General features: G+C 40.7%; 1 protein-coding gene and 1 long non-coding RNA gene across 3 annotated transcripts in view; one reads left to right on the plus strand and one right to left on the minus strand.

Moving 5' to 3' along the window:
• Positions 1–22,695, plus strand: part of ANTKMT (adenine nucleotide translocase lysine methyltransferase) — a 139,915-nt gene that overhangs the window by 76,854 nt on the left and 40,366 nt on the right. The gene's annotated exons all lie outside the window — the stretch shown is intronic.
• LOC146790027 (uncharacterized) lies at positions 11,491–12,351 on the minus strand. Its single transcript, XR_014969892.1, has 3 exons — positions 12,214–12,351; positions 12,070–12,125; positions 11,491–11,982 (listed from the first exon to the last, which is right to left on the minus strand). It is a non-coding gene; the product is annotated as an uncharacterized LOC146790027 (long non-coding RNA).

Genomic DNA, 22,695 nt, shown 5'->3' on the forward strand with positions numbered 1-22,695 from the left:
GAGTTTGCAGATTGGTTCTCACCTGCATGCTCACTTTCTCATCATCAGCTATTGTCAACTTAAAGGTTTAAAGTATGAAAAAGCAAGGAAAACAAAGAGGAGAGTAAAGAAGAGGCAGTGTGTCATACGTCAAGGAGTAGCGAGAGGAGTAAGAGTAATGTATGTACTGTACAATTTTAAAGGATAGTAGTGAGGATAAAGACAGTAGAGATGTAAGCATTAGCTCTGGTGCATGTTGAGAAGATGTACATAAAAATGTGTGCAACAGGTAGTATGGTAAAGATTATGTATAATCATAGTGCATGAGAGTGTGTGTGGCAGAGAGCATTTAAGAAGTGCATGCAACAGAGTGTGTGCAACAGAGCGCGTGCAATAGAGCGCATGCAACAGCATGCATGCAACAGAGCGCATGGCAAAGAGTGTTTGTAGAGAAGTAAAGTATTTTACTGCTGGAAACATTGACATAAGCAAAGTCCAAATTCCCTGGTAGTGTTGAGTGTTTTATGAAAGTAACACTATTGGGGTTAGCAGAATACTTATTGCTTGTATGTTCACTTCTTCATTATTTTTTTTTGGCAGCATATAGCCTGAAAGTATTTCAAAATAAGGATCAAAAACAGGCGAGTGTAACGACCAACAGTAGCAGAAATGCAAGCATTAAGTATGATATATGTGGCGGAGGTGTATCTAAAAAAGTGAACTTTAGAGTGTATGCTGTAAAATATTGCATGTTAAAGAGTGCATGCTAAAGATTGCATGGTAAAGACTGCATGGTAAATAGTGCAAAGTAAAGAGCGTTTGTAGAGAACTAAACTATATTGCTATCTAATAAATTCAACAGCTTTAACATAAAATTTCCCAGCGCCTCATGTTATTAACACCATTGGAGTTTTCCGCTTGTTTTACATGTGCATGCTTACTTCCCCATCACCAGCTAATGCCAAATGTGGTTTTATATTCTCTTTTTCACGATGTCACACAGGCATTTATACACATCCACACATACACACTGCTTCTTTTAATTGTCAATTTGAGTACTCCATGCAAACTTTCCATTTTGCTCAGTTCTTTCAAAGCAATAATACATTTGATTGTGCACAGCCATCTATGTATAGCTTTTTTTTGGCCCGACTCTTTTCTCTCCCCTTTTCCATAGCAAGCTATTGTAGAAGAAGTTTGTTTCCCCAAACATGCCCTACGCTCTTGAAATTCAGGTGTGTCTATTTTTGCTACTTTTCTATTTTGGGCAGCCTGACCTATCTTTGCCGGTGGGCGTGTATCTTGTTTTTTAGCTTTGCCCTTTTCAGGCATATGTTTATGCCTTAGATGCAAATTCTCCCTGAATCAGTATGGCAAGCAATGTTCTATTTTTTTTTCTGTTTTGTTGTTTGTTTGCTTTTTATCTAACTTTTTGTTTCTCGAGCTTAAGCGGTCTGGGACATTCCGGTGCAGCAGCGTGCAGGGAGTGCTTCCCTCGGTAAGTATGGTGCTGTTTGTGGGACTTAGGTAAGGCATCTTGTAAGTAACTTTCTTTTTCTGATTCGTTACAGGTCTTCAGCAGTGAGGTTCGTTCCGGTGCAGCGGCATGCAGGGAGCCTTGTCCTTGGTAAGTATGGTATTGTTTGCGGGCCTTAGGTAAGGCATATTGAACGTTTTGTAACTAACTGTGTTTCTTTGTTTGTTTACAGGGCTTCAGCGTTCTGGGGTGCTCCGGTGGAGATGCCTACATGGAGTGCTTTCCCTAAATGTATGGTGCTGTTTGGGCTATGCATCTAGTAAAAAAAGCTAGCATTAGCTATGATGTTTAAGAGGTGTGCTAAAAATGGTGTGCAGTAAAGTACGTGTATTGAGAGTACGCGTGGAAAGAGGGCGCGTGGAAAGAGGGCGCGTGGAAAGAGGGCGCGTGGAAAGAGGGCGCGGGGAAAGAGGGCGCGGGGAAAGAGGGCGCGGGGAAAGAGGGGGCGGGGAAGAGGGGGCGGGGAAGAGGGTGCATAAAGAAATAGTCTATTAATGGTGAAAACACTGAGCTATCTAAAGGAAAAACTTTCCCAAAAAGTTGACAGTGCCTTACATAAGTAACATCATTGCATTGTGCAGATTGGTTGTCATGTGCATGCTCACTTTCTCATCATTAGTTATTGCCAACAAATAGGCTGAAAGTGTCAAAAATGTAGGGGAAAATAAAGTGAGAATAAAGAAGAGACAGTATGTAGTATACATGGAGTGGAAAGAGCAGTAAGAGTAGTGTGTGTAGTGTTTGCCTGATAGTAAAGGATAGGAGGATAATAAAGGTAGTAGAGTTGTAAGCATTAGCTAGGGTGCATGTAGAGGAGATGTGTATTACAATTTGCACAGTAGGTAGTATTTTAAAGTGCATGCCAAAAGACAGCGTGTAGGAAAGTGTGTTGCATAGAGCGTGTGGCAGAGAGGCTGTGGTAAAGAGCTGGTAGTACAGAGAGTGCCATAGAGGCTGTAAATATAGTGCGTGCTACAGAGTATATGCACCATGCTGTCATCTGCGCTAAGTTACACGCGCTAAGTTACCTGCGCTAAGTCACACTTGCTAAGCCACATGTGTCAAGTTACACAATGAGAGTACTGTAGAGAGTGGATAAAAGAGTGTGAATGAGAATGTGTGCTAAAGAGTGTGTGTTGTGGAGTGTGTTTTGGAGAATGCATGGTGTAAAATGCATGGTGGGGTGTGTGCGCAATTTCTGTTGAAAACAGGGTTAGGAAAAGGAAATAATTGCAGAAAAAGTTGACAGAGCCTCGCGTAAGTAACACCATTGGAGTTTGCACATTGGTTCTCACCTGCATGCTCACTTTCTCATCATCAGCTATTGTCAACGTTTAGGTTTAAAGTATGAAAAAGAAACGAAAACAAAGAGGAGAATAAAGAAGAGGCAGTGTGTCTTTTACGTTAAGGAGTAGCGAGAGGAGTAAGAGTAATGTATGTAGTGTACAATTGTAAAGGATAGTGTTGAGGATAAAGGTCAGTAGTGATGTAAGCATTAGCTGTGGTGCATGTTGAGGAGATGTACTTAAAAATGTGTGCAACAGGTAGTATGGTAAAGAGTATGTAAAAGCATAGTGCATGATAGAGCGTGTGGCAGAGAGCATTTAAGAAATGCATGCAACAGAGTGCATGCAACAGAGTGCGTGCAACAGAGTGCGTGCAATAGAGCGCGTGCAATAGAGCGCGTGCAACAGAGCGCGTGCAACAGTGTGCGTGCAAAAGAGTGTTTGTAGAGGAGTAAAGTATATTATTGCTGGAAAAATTGACATAGGCAAAGTCCAAATCCCCTGGTAGTGTCGAGTGTTTAATGTAAGTAACACTATTGAGGTTTGCCAAATACTTTACTTGTATGTTCACTTATTCATTCTTAAAATTCGGCAGCATATAGCTTGAAAGTTCCCCAAAATAAGGATTAAAAAGAGGCGCGTCTAACGACCAACAGTAGTCTAAATGTAGGCATTAAGTATGATATATGTAGAGGAGGTGTCTCTAAAAAAGTGCGCTTTAAAGTGTATTCTGTAAAATATAGCATGTTAAAGAGTGCATGTTAAAGATTGTATGGTAAACAGTGCAAACGCAAGAGTGTTTGTAGAGAACTAAACTATATTGCTATCTAATAAATTCAACTGCTCTAACGTAAAAGTTGCCAGCGCCTCATGTTATTAACACCATTCGAGTTTTCCGATTGTTTTGCACGTGCATGCTTACTTCCCCATCAACAGCTAATGCCAAATGTGGCTTTATATTCACTTTTTCACGATGTCACACAGACATTTACACAAACCTACACATACACACTGCTTCATTCAATCGTGAATTTGAGTACTCCATGCAAACTTTCCATTTTGCTCAGTTCTTTAAAAGCAATAATACATTATTTGATTGTGCACAGCCATCTATGTATTGCTTTTTTTGGCCCAACTCTTTTCTCTCCCCTTTTCCATAGCAAGCTTTTGTTGAGGAAGTTTCCCCCAACCTGCCCCACGCTCTTGAGAATCATGGGTGTCTTTTTTTGCAACTTTTCTCTTTTGGGCAGCCGGACCCATATTTGCTGGTGGGCATGTTTCTTCTATTTTATCTTTGCCCTTTTCCGGCTTATGTTTATGGCTGTGAGGCAAAATCTTCCTGAAACAGTATGGCAAGCAATGCTCTATGTTTTTTTGCTGTTTTGTTGTTTGCTTGCTTTTTATCTAACTTTTTGTTTCTCGAGCTTAAGCGGTGTGGGTCATTCCGGTGCAGCGGCGTGCAGGGAGTGCTTTCCTCTGTAAGTATGGTGCTGTTTGTGGGACTTAGGTAAGGCATATTGTAAGTAACTCATTTTATTTTTTCTGTTTCGTTACAGGTCTTCAGCAGTGAGGGTCGTTCCAGTGCGGCGGCATGCAGGGAGGCTTTTCCTTGGTAAGTATGGTGTTGTTTGCGGGACTTAGGTAAGGCATATTGTATGTTTTGTAACTAACTGTGTTTCTTTGTTTGTTTACAGGGCTTCATCGTTCTGGGGTGCTCCGGTGGAGATGCCTACATGGAGCGCTTTCCCCAAATGTATGGTACTGTTTGGGCTATGCATCTAGTAAAAAAAGCTAGCATTAGCTACGATGTTTAAGAGGTGTGCTAAAAATGGTGTGCAGTAAAGTACGTATATTGAGAGTACGTGTATTGAGAGGGCGCGGGGAAGAGGGCACGGGGAAGAGGGCGCGGGGAAGAGGGCAAGGAGAAGAGGGCGCGGGGAAGAGGGTGCGGGGAAGAGGGCGCGGGAAAGAGGGCGCGGGAAAGAGGGCGCGGGAAAGAGGGCGCGGGAAAGAGGGCGCGGGAAAGAGGGCACATAAATAAATAGTCTATTAATGGTGAAAACACTGAGCTAGCTAAAGAAAATAGTTGCCCACAAAGTTGACAGTGCGTTACATAAGTAACACCATTGCATTGTGCAGATTGGTTGTCACGTGCATGCTCACTTTCTGTTTATTAGTTATTTTCAACAAATAGGCTGAAAGTGTCAAAAAAGAAGGGGAAAAAAAAGTGAGAATAAAGAAGAGACAGTATGTAGTATACATGAAGGAGTAGTTTTGAGCAGTAAAAGTAGTGTGTGTAGTGTTTGACTGATAGTAAAGGATAGGAGGATAATAAAGGTAGTAGTTGTAAGCATTAGCTATGCTGCATGTAGAGGAGATGTGTATTACAATGTGTACAGTAGGTAGTATGTGAAAGCGCATGCCAAAAGATAGCATGTAGGAAAGTGTGTGGCATACAGTGTGTGGCAGAGAGCCTGTGGTAAAGAGCTGGTAGTACAGAGAGTGCCATAGAGGCTGTAACTAAACTGCGTGCTACAGAGTATATGCACCATGCTGTCATATGCGCTAAGTTACCTGCGCTAAGTTACCTGCGCTAAGCCACATGTGGTAAGTTACACAATGAGAGTACTGTAGAGAGTGGATAAAAGAGTGTGAATGAGAATGTGTGCTAAAGAGTGTGTGGTGTGAAGTGTGTTTTTGAGAATGCATGGTGCAAAATGCATGGTGTGGAGTGTGAGCAATTACTGTTGAAAACAGGGCTAGGAAAATGAAAAAATTTCAGAAAAAGTTGACAGAGCCTCACGTAAGTAACACCATTGGAGTTTGCAGATTGGTTCTCACCTGCATGCTCACTTTCTCATCATCAGCTATTGTCAACTTATAGTTTGAAAGTATGAAAAAGCAAAGGAAACAAAGAGGAGATTTAAAAAGAGGCAGTGTGTAGTATATATAAAGGAGTTCCGAGAGGAGTAATTTATGTAGTATACAAATAATAAAGGATAGTAGTGAAGATAAAGGCAGTAGAGATGTAAACATTAGCTGTGGTGCATGTTGAGAGGATGTACATAAAAATGTGTACAAGTAGTATGGTAAAGACTAAGTAAAATGATAGTGCGTGAGAGCATGTAACAGAGTGCGCACAACAGAGCATGCGCAACAGTGCGTGCAACAGAGCACATGCAACACAATCTCACACGCGCTAAGTTACACGTGCTAATTAACAAGCAGAGTGTATGTAGAGATTGAATGGAAGGGAGCATCAAGGAGAAAGTGGTCAGAAGAGTGCATGTAATAGAATGTGTAACAGAGAACGCATGGTGTAAAGTGGATGAGGAGGAGGAGGAGTGTATGTGAAAGACTATAGTTAAGCCAGTAATGAAGAGTGTTGCGCAGAAGGAGCATATATATGCACTATGCAAATAACTGACAATGCAGCACTTAATTGCCAACCAGTGCATGACATTTCTAAACTCTAAACTATATGTTCTGAATGAAAAAATCCATTTTATTGCAAAGCGTGATTTCCCAAAATCAATTGCACAGTAATATCTGCATTACTGCGGTTAATACACACATCAAGGGCAATGTTTGTACAGCAAACACTGAAATTAAGTCAACATTGAGGACCAATGAAAATATTTAGAAAAGGGTACCTAATCCTGCAAGCGTAAGCTGTGAAACCCCTCCCACCCCCTCCAAAAGGGCAACAAACACCACATAACCAAATGCCACTGCTAGTATAAGGTTAACCCCCCCCCCCCTTTTGCCCCCCTCATCACACACTTGTTTCAGTTTGTTAAAGTAGCATAGCAGCCTCACAGAGCTAACTAAGGTAAATACGCGTTTTAGACAATGTGCCTTGAAAGCATATGCAATGAAGGCCAAAAGGCAGATGGTAAATGTATTGAAAGGCAAAGCATGGAGAATAGAAATAAAGGCAAATCTATTGAATGCGCGCACCATAATGGCACTTTTAGGCAAAAAGTGAGATACAAAAGTAGACATGCATAACAAAACATTTATTAAAAACGTTTTGCTTCCTGAAACACATTGTCAACAAAAGTAAAACAGTAGTAACATATGTAACGAGCCGCAAGTGCCTGAAAATGCAAATGTGAAAATTTGTATATTAGCATATAATTGTAGATGGCTGGCAACCGTAGCACGTTTGTAATGCAAGCGATGCTAAAGTATATTATGCAGAGAGTGCTTTACAATGAGTGTACTGTAGAGAGTGGATAAAAGAGTGTGTGAATGAGAATGTGTGCTAAAGAGTGTGTGGTGTGGAGTGTTTTGGAGAATGCATGGTGTAAAATGCATGGTGGAGAGTGTCCGCTATTACTGTTGAAAACAGGGATAGGAAAAGGAAAAAATAACAGAAAAAGTTGACAGAGCCTCACGTAAGTAACACCATTGGAGTTTGCAGATTGGTTCTCACCTGCATGCTCACTTTCTCATCATAAGCTATTGTCAACTTATAGGTCGAACGTATGAGAAAAGCAAGGGAAACAAAGAGGAGTATAAAGAAGAGGCAGAGTGTAGTATACATAAAGGAGTAGCGACAGGAGCAAGAGTAATCTATGCAGTGTACAAATAATAAAGGATAGTAGTGAAGATAAAGGCATTAGAGATGTAAATTCGCTGTGGTGCATGTTGAGGGGATGTATATAAAAATGTGTACCAAAAGTAGTATGCTAAAGAGTATGTGAAATGATAGTGCATGAGAGCGTGTGACACAGTGCGTGCAACAAAGCGCACGCAACAGACCGTGTGCAACAGAGCGCGTGCAACAGAGCGCGTGCAACAGAGTGCGTGCAACAGAGCGCGTGCAACAGAGCGCGTGCAACAGAGCGTCACACGCGCTAAGTTACACGCGCTAAGTTACACACGCTAAGTTACACGCGCTAAGTTACACGCGCTAAGTTACACGCACTAAGTCACACAATGAGTGTGCTGTAGAGAGTGGATAGAAGAGAGTGAATTCGAATGTGCGCTAAAGAGTGTGTGGTGTTGAGTGTGTTTTGGAGAATGCATGATGTGAAATGCATGGTGGCGAGTGTGCACTATTACTGCTGAAAATAGGAGTAGCAAAAGGTAAAACTTGTACAAAAAGTTGGCAGAGCCTCACGTCAGTAACACCATTTGAGTTAGCAGATTGGTTCTCACCTGCATGCTCACTTTCTCATCATTAGCTATTGTCAACTTATAGTTGTAAATTATGAAAAAGCATGGAAAACAAAGAGAAGATTAAAGAAGATACAGTGTGTAATATACATAAAGGAGTAGCAAGAGGAGTAATTTATGTAGTATACAAATATTAAAGGTTAGTATTGAAGATAAAGGCAGTAGAGATGTAAGCATTAGCTGTGGTTCATGTTGAGGAGATGTACATAAAAATGTGTGCAACAGGTAGTATGGTAAAGAGTATGTAAAATCAGTGCATGAGAGAACGTGTGACAGAGCACGTGCAACAGAGGGCATGCAACATAATCTCGACACGTGCTAAGTTATACGCGCCAAGGCACACGCGCGAAGTCACACAAGCAGTGTGTATGTAGAGAGTGAATGGAAAGGGGCATTAAGGAGAAAGTGGGCATAAGAGTGCATGTTATAAAATGTGTAACAGAGAACGCATGGTGTAAACTGGATGAGGAGTGCGTGTGAAAGACTATAGTTAAGCCGGTAATAAAAAGTGTTGCGCAGTAGGAACATATATATGCAGTATACCAAAACCTGCCAATGCAGGACTTAATTGCCAAGCAGTGCATGACATTTTTAAGCTATTAACCATATGTTCTGAATGAAAAAATGCATTTTTTTCCAACGCGTGATTCCCCAAAAACAATTGCACAGTAATATCTGCATTACTGCGGGTAATACATACATGAAGGCCAATGTTTGTACAGCAAACACTAAAATTAAGTAACCTTCGAGGAGCGATGAAATAATTTAGAAAAGGATACCTCGTCCCGCTAGCGTACTTTGTGAAACCCCTCCCACCCCCTCCAAAAGTCTAACAAACATCACATGACAAAATGTCACTGCTAGTATAAGGTTAACCCCCCCCCCCCTTTTTGCCCCCCTCATCACACACTTGTTTCAGTTGGTTAAATTAGCATAGAAGCCTTAGAGATTTAAGTAAGGTAAAGACGCGTTTTAGACGGTACCTATACGTAAACAATGCACCTTGAAAGCATATGCAAAGAATCCCAACCGGAAGATGGTAAATGTATTAAAATGTCAAGCAAAACGAATAGAAATAAAGCCAAATCTATAGAATGCGCGCACCATAACTGCAATCATAGGCCAAAAGTCAGATCCAAAAGGAGGCATGCACACCAAAACATTTCACAAATGTTTCGCATCACAAAACACATTTTGCCAACAAAAGTAAAACAGTCGTAAGACATGTAACGAACAGTATCAAGCGCATTAATATTCCACGGGTGCGAAATTTGTATACTAGCATATAATTGTAGATGACTGGCAACAGTCGCAAATTTGCAATGCAATCGATGTTAAAGTATCTTATGCATAGAGTGTTTCAGTGAGGATGAAATAAACGGCAAACTAAAGCAAAACTTTACCGTAATAAGGCTAGCATTAGTGGTGCAAGCAAAAAGAGCAAGTTAATGTACTGCGTGTGCATTCGTTAAAGTAGGACTAATATGTTTTGAAAGCTGTTCGGTTCTAAGATAAAAAAAAAATGATGGCATCTAAACGTAACGCTTGCAAATCAAAGGCAGCAAGATACCCAACGATGGCGAAGCGGTACCGTAATGTATACAGAAATACCGGCGAAAGCCAAAAACATCCAGGTTATGTGCTGTCTATGTGTGTCCCTTCTAAATTCTGCCCAATCTACGCTCGCCAAATATTTTATTGCAAACTTGACAAAAAAGCGCGGCTCGGAATTTTAAATGCATTCAGATACGAAGCGCACTGTGGTAACTACAAAGCGCCTAACATGTTTCCAAAGGTTGAGATCGCAAAACCACTGCACTTGTCATTAGCCAAACACGACAGAAAACGTTCAGTGAGTTCATTGTATAAACGGAATAGAAGCTGCTTACCTTATAGCAACAGAGATCGTTTTGCTCGTACCGGATGACCCACGAAAAGTCTTGAATGTCTGCTCTTCCAGTTTAGGTCAAGGAAAAGAGAAATAAAAGGGAGTTAATTCAAATGTCTTCTGAAATGTAACCATCTATTCGAAAGGCAAATGCATTGTAAGTTGTATTTTAAGTAATAATTGTACGATTTCGGACAACAGAGCAAGTCTGCAATGCAATCCAGGGAAAAGTTTGTAATGCAGTGTGCGCCTCACTAAGTATGCAATACACGCGTACCGTAATGTGTATAGTAAGAGTGGCAAACACCCAAAAACTGCAAGATAATGTGGTGTGCGTGCGTGCTCCTTATAAATCATGTTAAATCTTTCCTAGCAAGTGATTTCTTTTTAAAAGATTGTAATCGCGGCTTCGAAACTTAAAGTCAGCAAGATACCAAACGATGGCGAGCCGGTACCGTAATGTATATATTAATCGCGGCGAAAGGTAAAACATTAATGTAATGTGGTGTGTGTGCGTGTCCCTTCTAAATTCTGCCTAACATATGCTAGCAAATCTTTTCGTTGCAGCTTTTAAATAAAAGTGCGGCTTTGAAAATTGAAAGCCATAAAGATACTCAGCGGACTTTGCTAACAAATAAAGCGCATAACATGTTTGCAAAGGTTAACAGTGGGAATCAACTGTACTTGTTATTAGCAAACCACGATAGAAAACGTTCGTTGAGTTTATTTTAAAAAGGGCAATACAATTGAAGTTGCTTACTTTTGCAATAGAGATAGTATACTTCGTACCGGATGACCAACGGAATGTCTAGAATGGCTGCTGTTCCAGTTCAGGTCGAGGAAAAGAGAAATGAAGTGTATTTAATTTAAATGATCTCAAAAATGTAACCATCGATTCGAAAGCAAAAGGCATTCTAAGTTGTATTTTAACTAATAAATGTACGATCCCTGACAACAATAGCAAGTCTGAAATGTAAACCATGGGAAAGTCTATTATGCATAGAGCGCTTCACTAAGTATGCAATACACGGGAAACGATAGCAAATCGGTACCGTAATGTATTTATTAATAGCGGCGAACACAAAAAGCATGCAAGGTAATGTGGTGTGTGTGCGTGGTCCTCATAAATTTCGACAAATATTTATTAGCAAGTGTTTTTCTTTTTAAAATGTAAGTAATCACGGCATTGACAATTAAAGGGAGCAAGATACCAAACGATGGCGAAGCGGTCCCGTAATGTATATAGTAATCCCGGCAAAAGCATAAACATTAAGGTTATATGGGGTGCGTGCCCCTTCTAAATCCTGCCCAATATATGTTAGTCAATTTCCCCATTGCAGATAGTAAATAAAAGCGCGGTTTTTAAAATTTAAAGGCATCAAGATACTGAGCGGACTTTGCTAACAATAAAAGCGCCTAACATGTTTGCTAAGGTTAACATTGTAAAACACCTGCACTTTACATTAGCAAAACACGATAGAAAACGTTCAATGCGTTTATTTACAAAACGGCAATACAAATAAAGTGGCTTACCTTTTCGCAATAGAGATAGTTTAGCTCGTACTGGATGACCTGGAACCAAGCAATGTTTTCGAAAGGCTGCTCTTCGAGTTTAAGTACAGTCAAACCGGAGGAAAGGGGAGTTACTTTAAATGAATAACAATAGAGAAGTAACACTTGTTTACGAACAGCACGCGTGTGAAATCTTGTTGTCTAGCCGTATGCTAATGTTTGGGTGGTGGTCTTCCTTGGATGAAAGGAATGTCTGCCTGAGAGTGTGTGCTATCGTTAGCGAGGAGGTGTGAATTCCTGGCGAATTGAATGTGAAAGCATGCATGAGACAGATAGCGATGCAGCAAAAGGAAACGCGGCTCCAACCTGTCTGACCGCGTTCAAAGTTTTTATCAAAGAGAATTCACCGCAAATGCGCTGTAAAGCTAAAACCTCCTTTACGAATACAAAACATTCTAAATACAGGCAAATTACGAAAATAAGTAAACAGACTTACCTTTAGATGCCTTACCTTAGACCCGCCAAAAGATTAATACCTACAGAGTAAAGCTCCTAAAGCACGATGCTGCCCGGGATAGTCAGGCCCGCGGAAGTCCCTGTAAAACCCCCCCAAAAAATGTCTAAGTGAAATACGAATCAGACAAGATGTCTTATTAAAGAGCCGCAAACACCAGCATACATACCGGCTGAAGTAATCTTTGCATGACGCTTCCCAAGGACGGATCGGACCGGGGAATCCCTGTGAAAAAAAAAGTAAAAATACAAGCGTTAGATAAGGGACAGACAAGATGCTTTTACTACAGAGGCGGCAAACGCATTATACATACCCATGGAAAGCAGTGCAAGCACGTTGGTTCCCGGGAACGGGCCAGAGAGGGGCATACCTGCAAAATAAACCGAAAGTAATTTATTCCAATAACAACATGAGGTAATGCCTACAATAGGTGAACAAACTTCAAGTGACCTGTTTATAACTGCGTAGCACCTACCATGCGATCTGCAAAAGACTGTCACTCTCCCCAATAGCTGATTCTGTTAAAAAACGTGTCCTTACGATAACTCCCAAGCATTACAATAAAAGGAAACGCAATTTTACATTGAACATATTACGTTTCAAATAATTCAACTTAGCTGTCTGTAGCTGCGTCCGCCTACCGTGAGATCTAGAAAAGGGTGCCACTCCCACCACAGCAGATTCAACCCAAAAACGTGCCCCACCCTCACGTACGCAAATATTGAATTGCACACAATACACATGACTGTACTTCCGTTACAAATTCTGTATTCCAAAGAAATAAACCGTCTAACATACAACGATAAAAAAGTGAACACATCCCCAAAAATTACAGCATCGATAACTCTCCAACATTCTAATTACCGTCAAAGTAATTTTAGAATGAACCTAAAAAGGGATAAAAGATTCGCACTTACCTGTCTGTAGCTGCGTTACTCCTACCGTTCGATCTGGAAAAGGATGACACACTCCCAATACAGCAGATTCATCAAAAAAACGTGCCCCACCCTGACGTAATCACATATTGAATAACACACAATACACGTGACAGTACTTTCGTCACAAAACCTGTATCACAATCAAATAAACGTTCTAACATCCAGCAATAATTAGGATTAAACTTCGAATAAAAATACATCAGCACTAACTCACAAACATTCTAAGCACAGTAAAATTAATTCCCAAGAGAACATAACAGGTATAAAAGATTCGCACTTACCTGTCTGTAGCTGCGTCACTCCTACCGTCCGATCTAGAAAAGGATGACACACTCCCAAAACAGCAGATTCATCACAAAAACGTGCCCCACCCTGACGTACTCACATATTGAATCAAGCAATACACGTGACAGTACTTTCGTCACTAAACCTGTCTCACAATCAACTTTGCAGTCTAACACCCAGCAATAAATAAGATAACCTTGTATTACAAATACATCACCAATAACGCAAACATTATAATCACATTAAAAATACTTTCAAATCAAACATAATAGGTATAAAAGTTTCGCACTTACCTGTCTGTAGCTGCGTCACGCCTACCGTCCGATCTAGAAAAGGATGACACACTCCCAAAACAGCAGATTCATCACAAAAACATGCCCCACCCTGATGTAATCACATATTGAATAACACACAATACACGTGACAGTACTTTCATCACAAAACCTGTATCACAATCAAATAAACGTTCTTACATCCAGCAATAAATAAGAATAAACTTAGAATAAAAATACATCAGCACTAACTCAAAAACATTCTAATCACAGTAAAATTAATTCCCAAGAGAACATAACAGGTATAAAAGATTTGCACTTACCTGTCTGTAGCTGCGTCACTCCTACCGTCCGATCGTGAAAAGGATGACACACTCCCAAAACAGCAGATTCATCACAAAAACGTGCCCCACCCTGACTTACTCACATATTGAATAACACACAATACACGTGACAGTACTTTCGGCACAAAACCTGTATCACAATAAAATAAACGTTCTAACATTCAGCAATAAATAAGAATAAACTTAGAATAAAAATACATCAGCAATAACTCACAAACATTCTAATCACAGTAAAAGTAATTTCCAAAAGAACAGAACAGGCATAAAAGATTCGCACTTACCTGTCTGTAGCTGCGTCACTCCTACGATCCGATCGGGAAAAGGATGACACTCCCAAAACAGCAGATTCATCACAAAAACGTGCCCCACCCTGACGTACTCACATATTGAATCAAACACAATACACGTGACAGTACTTTCATCACAAAACCTGTCTCACAATCAACTAAACAATCTAACACCCAGCAATAAATAAGATGACCTTGTATTACAAATACATCATCAATAACTCAAACATTATAATCACATTAAAAATACTTTGAAATAAAACATAAGAGGTATCAAAGATTCGCACTTACCTGTCTCTAGCTGCGTCACGCCTACCGTCCGATCGGGAAAAGGATGAGACACTCCCAAACAGCAGATTCATCACAAAAACGTGCCCCACCCTGACGTACTCACATATTGAATAACACACAATACACGTGACAGTACTTTCGTCACAAAACCTGTCTCACAATCAACTTAGCAGTCTAACACCCAGCAATAAATAAGATAACCTTGTATTACAAATACATCACCAATAACTCAAACATTATAATCACATTAAAAATACTTTCAAATAAAACATAACAGGTATAACAGTTTCGCACTTACCTGTCTGTAGCTACGTCACGCCTACCGTCCGATCTAGAAAAGGATGACACACTCCCAAAACAGCAGATTCATCACAAAAACGTGCCCACCCTGACGTAATCACATATTGAATAACACACAATACACGTGACAGTACTTTCGTCACTAAACCTGTATGACAATTAAATAAACAGTGTAACATTCAGCAATAAATACGAAAAACCTTTGAACCAAAATACATAATCACACAAACACTATAATCACATTATAAATAATTCAAAATAGAACATAACAGGCATAAAAGATTCGCACTTACCTGTCTGTAGCTGCGTCACTCCTACCGTCCGATCGGTAAAAGGATGACACACTCCCAAACAGCAGATTCATCACAAAAACGTGCCCCACCCTGACGTACTCACATATTGAATAACACACAATACACGTGACAGTACTTTCGGCACAAAACCTGTCTCACAATCAACTTTGCAGTCTAACACCCAGCAATAAATAAGATAACCTTGTATTACAAATACATCATCAATAGCTCAAACATTATAATCACATTAAAAATACTTTGAAATAAAACATAAGAGGTATCAAAGATTCGCACTTACCTGTCTATAGCTGCGTCACGCCTACCGTCCGATCTGGAAAAGGATGAGACACTCCCAAACAGCAGATTCATCACAAAAACGTGCCCCACCCTCACATATTGAGTAACACACAATACACGTGACAGTACTGTCGTCACAAAACACCAGTATTACTATAAAATAAACAGACTAAAAATTAATCCTTGCTAATAAGACCTGTAACTTACCTTGATACGAGACTAAAAAACAGTAAACGTATACAAACCATTCACTTACCTGTTTGTAGCTCTCTTCCGCCCAATGTAGCATCTAAAACTCAAATTACAGTCAACAATCGCAGATTCACAAGAAACCGTGTGACGAAAAGAGACATAACAGCCAAGTAGAAAACAATCCTCAGCATATTATTTTTACCTCCTAATTACTCTCCAAGTTCTACTTTAAACGTATAAAATATATACACTTACCTGTTTGTCGCTTTCTTCCACCTGCCGTCGCGCCGTGAAAACAATGAACAGTCAACATCTGCAGATTCGCAACAAACCCGGGCCCAACGTCCCTAACAATACACAACCCTTTCGACACCCAAAAACCCTATTGCTATACTACAACAATCCATAACAAACAAAACTACTTAAAAACAAATCGTCTAACACTACACCCAAAAGCAATTAAATGAAAAGATGTAAATTTGCGTACTCTTACCTAATAGCCGAAGTGACGCCGCTGCACCGGACCGACCGTACAAAAATGGACACATAACAAAGAATTAGATATTACGCATAGACATATTATATTTACCTAAAAACAACTCTGAAAGTCCAACTTTAAACGTAGATGAAAAATGCACTTACCTGTTTCTAGCTGTCTTCCGCGTACCGTAGCATCGGGAAAACAATGAACAGTCAACATCCGCAGATTCACAACAAACCGCGGTCCAACCCCACCAAAAAGTTCCCCACACTTCCGACGCCAAAAACCCCTATTGCTATCCTACTAAATCCATAACAAAGAAAACGACATAAAGATAAAACGTCTAACACTACACCAATAAGTTAATGAAGTGATGTAAAATGGCATACTTTTACCTATTCGCTGAAGTTATGCCGCTGCACCGGAACGACCCTACAAAAACAGACACATAACAAAGAATGAGATATAAATCATAACATATTCTATTTACCTCCCACTAACTCTCAAAGTCTATCTCTAAACGTATATTAAAAATTCACTTACCTGTTTGTAGCTCTCTTCGCCTACCGTTGCATCGTGAAAACAATGAACATTCAACATCCGCAGATTCACAACAAACCCTGGCCCAACCCCACGAAAACTACCCCACACTTGCGACGCCAAAAACCCCTATTGCTATACTACTAAATCCATAACAAAGAAAACGACATAAAGACAAATCATCTAACAGTACCCCAAAAACTAATTTGATAAAACGATGTAAAATTGCGTACTCTTACCTAATAGCCGAAGTTACGCCGCTGCACCGGGAAGACCCTACCAAAACAGACACATAACCAAGAATTAGATATCAGACATAACATATTCTATGTACCTCCCACTAACTCTCAAAGTCTAACTTTCAACGTAAAATACAAATGCACTTACCTGTTTCTAGCTCTCTTCCGCCGACCGTTGCATCGTGAAAACAATGAACATTCAACATCCGCAGATTCACAACAAACCCTGGCCCAACCCCAGTCAAAATACACAACACTTCCGACGCCAAAAAACCCTATTGCTATACAACAAATCCATACCAAACAAAACTCCCTAAAGTTAAAACGTCTAACAGTACCCCCAAAAAATCTAGAAATGCAATGAAAAAAAAATGGCGTACTCTTACCTACTCGCCGAAGATACACCGCTGCAACGCCACGACCCAGACCGCTGAAGCCCTGTAAATAAACAGAAAACAAAACCGAATTACTTCAAAAACATACAATATGCCTTACCTAACTCCCGCAACCCCCACCATACTTACCGACTAAAGCGCTCCCTGCAGCCGCTGCACCGGTACGAACCTCCTAAAACTGAGACATAACAAACACTTAAAAAAAATCACAAACATATTTTATTTCCCTCCTAATTACTCTCCAACTGCAACTTTAAACGTATAAAATATATACACACTTACCTGTTTGTCGCTTCCTTCCACCGGCCGTCGCGCTGTGAAAACAATGAACAGTCAACATCTGCAGATTCGCAACAAAGCCTGCCCCAACCCCACTAAAAACACACACTTTCGAGCACCCAAAAGCCTTTTGTTCTACTACAAACCCCATAACAAACAAAGCAACCTAAAAATAAAACGTCTAACAGTACAATGAAAAATAATTGAATAAAATGATGTAAAATGGTGTACTCTTACCTAATAGCCGAAGTGACGCCGCTGCACCGGACCGACCTTTCAAAACTGGACACATAACAAAGAATGAGATATTACGCATAGACATATTATATTTACCTACCAACAACTCGCCAAGTCTAACTTTAAACGTATAAGAAAAATGCACTTACCTGTTTCTAGCTGTCTTCCGCCTACCGTAGCATCGGGAAAACAATGAACAGTCAACATCCGCAGATTCACAACAAACCCTGGCCCAACCCCACGAAAACGACCCCACACTTGCGACGCCAAAATCCCCTATTGCTATACTACTAAATCCATAACAAAGAAAACGACATAAAGATAAAACATCTAACAGTACCCCAAAAACTAATTTAATAAAACGATGTAAAATTGCGTACTCTTACCTAATAGCCAAAGTTACGCCGCTGCACCGGAAAGACCCTACCAAAACAGACACATAGCCAAGAATTAGATATCAGACATAACATATTCTATGTACCTCCCACTAACTCTCAAAGTCTAACTTTAAACGTAAAATACAAATTCACTTACCTGTTTCTAGCTCTCTTCCGCCGACCGTTGCATCGTGAAAACAATGAACATTCAACATCCGCAGATTCACAACAAACCCTGGCCCAACCCCAGTCAAAATACACAACACTTCCGACGCCAAAAAATCCAATTGCTATACAACCAAATCCATAACAAACAAAACTACCTAACGTTAAAACGTCTAACAGTACCCCCAAAAAATCGAGAAATGCAATGATAAAAAATGGCGTACTCTTACCTAATCGCCGAATATACACCGCTGCAACGCCACGACCCAGACCGCTGAAGCCCTGTAAATAAACAGAAAACAAAACCTAATTACTTCAAAAACTATAATATGCCTTACCTAAGTCCCGCACCCCCCACCATACTTACCGACTAAAGCGCTCCCTGCAGCCGCTGCACCGGTACAACACACACTGCTGAAGACCTGTAAGGAAACAGAAAAAAAAACCAGTTACTTACCACACATACAATATACATCACCTAAGTCCCGCAAACACCACCATACTTACCGAGGAAAGCGCTCCCTGCAGCTGCTGCACCGGAACGACCCACACTGCTGAAGACCTGTAAGGAAACAGAAAAAAAACACAGTTACTTACAAAAGCTACAATATACATTACCTAAGTCCCGCAAACACCACCATACTTACCGAGGAAATCGCTCACTGCAGCCGCTGCACCGGAACGACCCACACATTTACCTCCCACTAACTCTCAAAGTCCAACTTTAAACGTAAAATACAAATTCACTTACCTGTTTCTAGCTCTCTTCCGCCGACCGTTGCATCGCGAAAACAATGAACATTCAACATACGCAGATTCCCAACAAACCCTAAACAGACAAAAAATTAATCCTTGCTAATAAGACCTGTAACTTACCTTGATACGAGACTAAAAAACAGTAAACGTATACAAACCATTCACTTACCTGTTTGTAGCTCTTACGCCCAATGTAGCATATAAAACTCAAATTACAGTCAACAATCGCAGATTCACAAGAAACCGTGTGACGAAAAGAGACATAACAGCCAAGTAGAAAACAATCCTCAGCATATTATTTTTACCTCCTAATTACTCCCAAGTTCTACTTTAAACGTATAAAATATATACACTTACCTGTTTGTCGCTTTCTTCCACCTGCCGTCGCGCCGTGAAAACAATGAACAGTCAACATCTGCAGATTCGCAACAAACCCGGGCCCAACGTCCCTAAAAATACACAACCCTTTCGACACCCAAAAACCCTATTGCTATACTACAACAATCCATAACAAACAAAACTACTTAAAAACAAATCGTCTAACACTACACCCAAAATCAATTAAATGAAAAGATGTAAATTTGCGTACTCTTACCTAATAGCCGAAGTGACGCCGCTGCACCGGACCGACCGTACAAAAATGGACACATAACAAAGAATTAGATATGACGCATAGACATATTATATTTACCTAAAACCAACTCTGAAAGTCCAAGTTTAAACGTAGATGAAAAATGCACTTACCTGTTTCTAGCTGTCTTCCGCCTACCGTAGCATCGGGAAAACAATGAACAGTCAACATCCGCAGATTCACAACAAACCCTGGCCCAACCCCACGAAAACGACCCCACACTTGCGACGCCAAAAACCCCTATTGCTATACAACAAATCCATACCAAACAAAACTACCTAAAGTTAAAACGTCTAAGAGTACCCCCAAAAACTCTCGAAATGCAATGAAAAAAATGGCGTACTCTTACCTAATCGACGAAGATACACCGCTGCAACGCCATGACCCAGACCGCTGAAGCCCTGTAAATAAACAGAAAACAAAACCTAATTACTTCAAAAACATACAATATGCCTTACCTAACTCCCGCAACCCCCACCATACTTACCGACTAAAGCGCTCCCTGCAGCCGCTGCACCGGTACGAACCTCCTAAAACAGAGACATAACAAACACTTAAAAAAAATCACAAACATATTTTATTTCCCTCCTAATTACTCTCCAACTGCAACTTTAAACGTATAAAATATATACACTTACCTGTTTGTCGCTTCCTTCCACCGGCCGTCGCGCTGTGAAAACAATGAACAGTCAACATCTGCAGATTCGCAACAAAGCCTGCCCCAACCCCACTAAAAAAACACACTTTCGAGCACCCAAAAGCCTTTTGTTCTACTACAAACCCCATACCAAACAAAGCAACCTAAAAATAAAACGTCTAACAGTACAATCAAAAATAATTGAATAAAATGATGTAAAATGGTGTACTCTTACCTAATAGCCGAAGTGACGCCGCTGCACCGGACCGACCTTTCAAAACTGGACACATAACAAAGAATGAGATATTACGCATAGACATATTATATTTACCTACCAACAACTCGCCAAGTCTAACTTTAAACGTATAAGAAAAATGCACTTACCTGTTTCTAGCTGTCTTCCGCCTCCCGTAGCATCGGGAAAACAATGAACAGTCAACATCCGCAGATTCACAACAAACCCTGGCCCAACCCCACGAAAACGACCCCACACTTGCGACGCCAAAAACCCCTATTGCTATACTACTAAATCCATAACAAAGAAAACTACATAAAGATAAAACATCTAACAGTACCCCAAAAACGAATTTAATAAAACGATGTAAAATTGCGTACTCTTACCTAATAGCCAAAGTTACGCCGCTGCACCGGAAAGACCCTACCAAAACAGACACATAGCCAAGAATTAGATATCAGACATAACATATTCTATGTACCTCCCACTAACTCTCAAAGTCTAACTTTAAACGTAAAATACAAATGCACTTACCTGTTTCTAGCTCTCTTCCGCCGACCGTTGCATCGTGAAAACAATGAACATTCAACATACGCAGATTCCCAACAAACCCTGGCCCAACCCCAGTAAAAATACACAACACTTCCGATGACAAAAAACCCTATTGCTATACAACCAAATCCATAACAAACAAAACTAACTAAAGTTAAAACGTCTAACAGTACCCCCAAAAAATCTAGAAATGAAATTTAAAAAAATGGCGTACTCTTACCTAATCGCCCAAGATACACCACTGCAACGCCACGACCCAGACCGCTGAAGCCCTGTAAATAAACAGAAAAAAAAATCTAATTTCTTAAAATACATACAATATGCCTTACCTAACTCCCGCAACCCCCACCATACTTACCGACTAAAGCGCTCCCTGCAGCCGCTGCACCGGTACGCCCCACACTGCTGAAGACCTGTAAGGAAACAGAAAAAAAACAGTTACTTACAAAAGCTACAATATACATTACCTAAGTCCCGCAAACACCACCATACTTACCGAGGAAAGCGCTCCCTGCAGCCGCTGCACCGGAACGACCCACACTGCTGAAGACCTGTAAGGAAACATGAAAAAAACACAGTTACTTAGAACACATACAATATACATTACCGAAGCCCCGCAAACACCACCATACTTACCGAGGAAAGCGCTCCCTGCAGCCGCTGCACCGGAACGACCCACACATTTACCTCCCACTAACTCTCAAAGTCCAACTTTAAACGTAAAATACAAATTCACTTACCTGTTTCTAGCTCTCTTCCGCCGACCGTTGCATCGTGAAAACAATGAACATTCAACATACGCAGATTCCCAACAAACCCTGGCCCAACCCCAGTAAAAATACACAACACTTCCGACGACAAAAAACCCTATTGCTATACAACCAAATCCATAACAAACAAAACTAACTAAAGTTAAAACGTCTAACAGTACCCCCAAAAAATCTAGAAATGAAATAAAAAATGGCGTACTCTTACCTAACCGCCCAAGATACACCACTGCAACGCCACGACCCAGACCGCTGAAGCCCTGTAAATACACAGAAAAAAAACCTAATTACTTAAATACATACAATATGCCTTACCTAACTCCCGCAACCCCCACCATACTTACCGACTAAAGCGCTCCCTGCAGCCGCTGCACCGGAACGACCCACACTGCTGGAGACCTGTAAGGAAACATGAAAAAAACACAGTTACTTACAACACATACAATATACATTACCGAAGCCCCGCAAACCCCACCATTCTTTCCGAGGAAAGCGCTCCCTGCAGCCGCTACACCGGAACGACCCACACTGCTGAAGACCTGTAAGGAAACATGAAAAAAACACCGTTAATTACAACACATACAATATACATTACCGAAGCCCCGCAAAGCCCACCATACTTACCGAGGAAAGCGCTCCCTGCAGCCGCTGCACCGGAACGACCCACACTGCTGGAGACCTGTAAGGAAACATGAAATAAACACAGTTACTTACAACACATACAATATACATTACCGAAGCCCCGCAAACCCCACCATGCTTACCGAGGAAAGCGCTCCCTGCAGCCGCTGCACCGGAACGACCCACACTGCTGGAGACCTGTAAGGAAACATGAAAAAAACACAGTTACTTACAACACATACAATATACATTACCGAAGCCCCGCAAACCCCACCATACTTACCGAGGAAAGCGCTCCCTGCAGCCGCTGCACCGGAACGACCCACACTGCTGGAGACCTGTAAGGAAACATGAAAAAAACACAGTTACTTACAACACATACAA

This window comes from Triturus cristatus, chromosome 10, assembly GCF_964204655.1.
Source record: "Triturus cristatus chromosome 10, aTriCri1.1, whole genome shotgun sequence".
In the NCBI taxonomy this organism is placed as follows: Eukaryota; Metazoa; Chordata; class Amphibia; order Caudata; family Salamandridae; genus Triturus; species Triturus cristatus.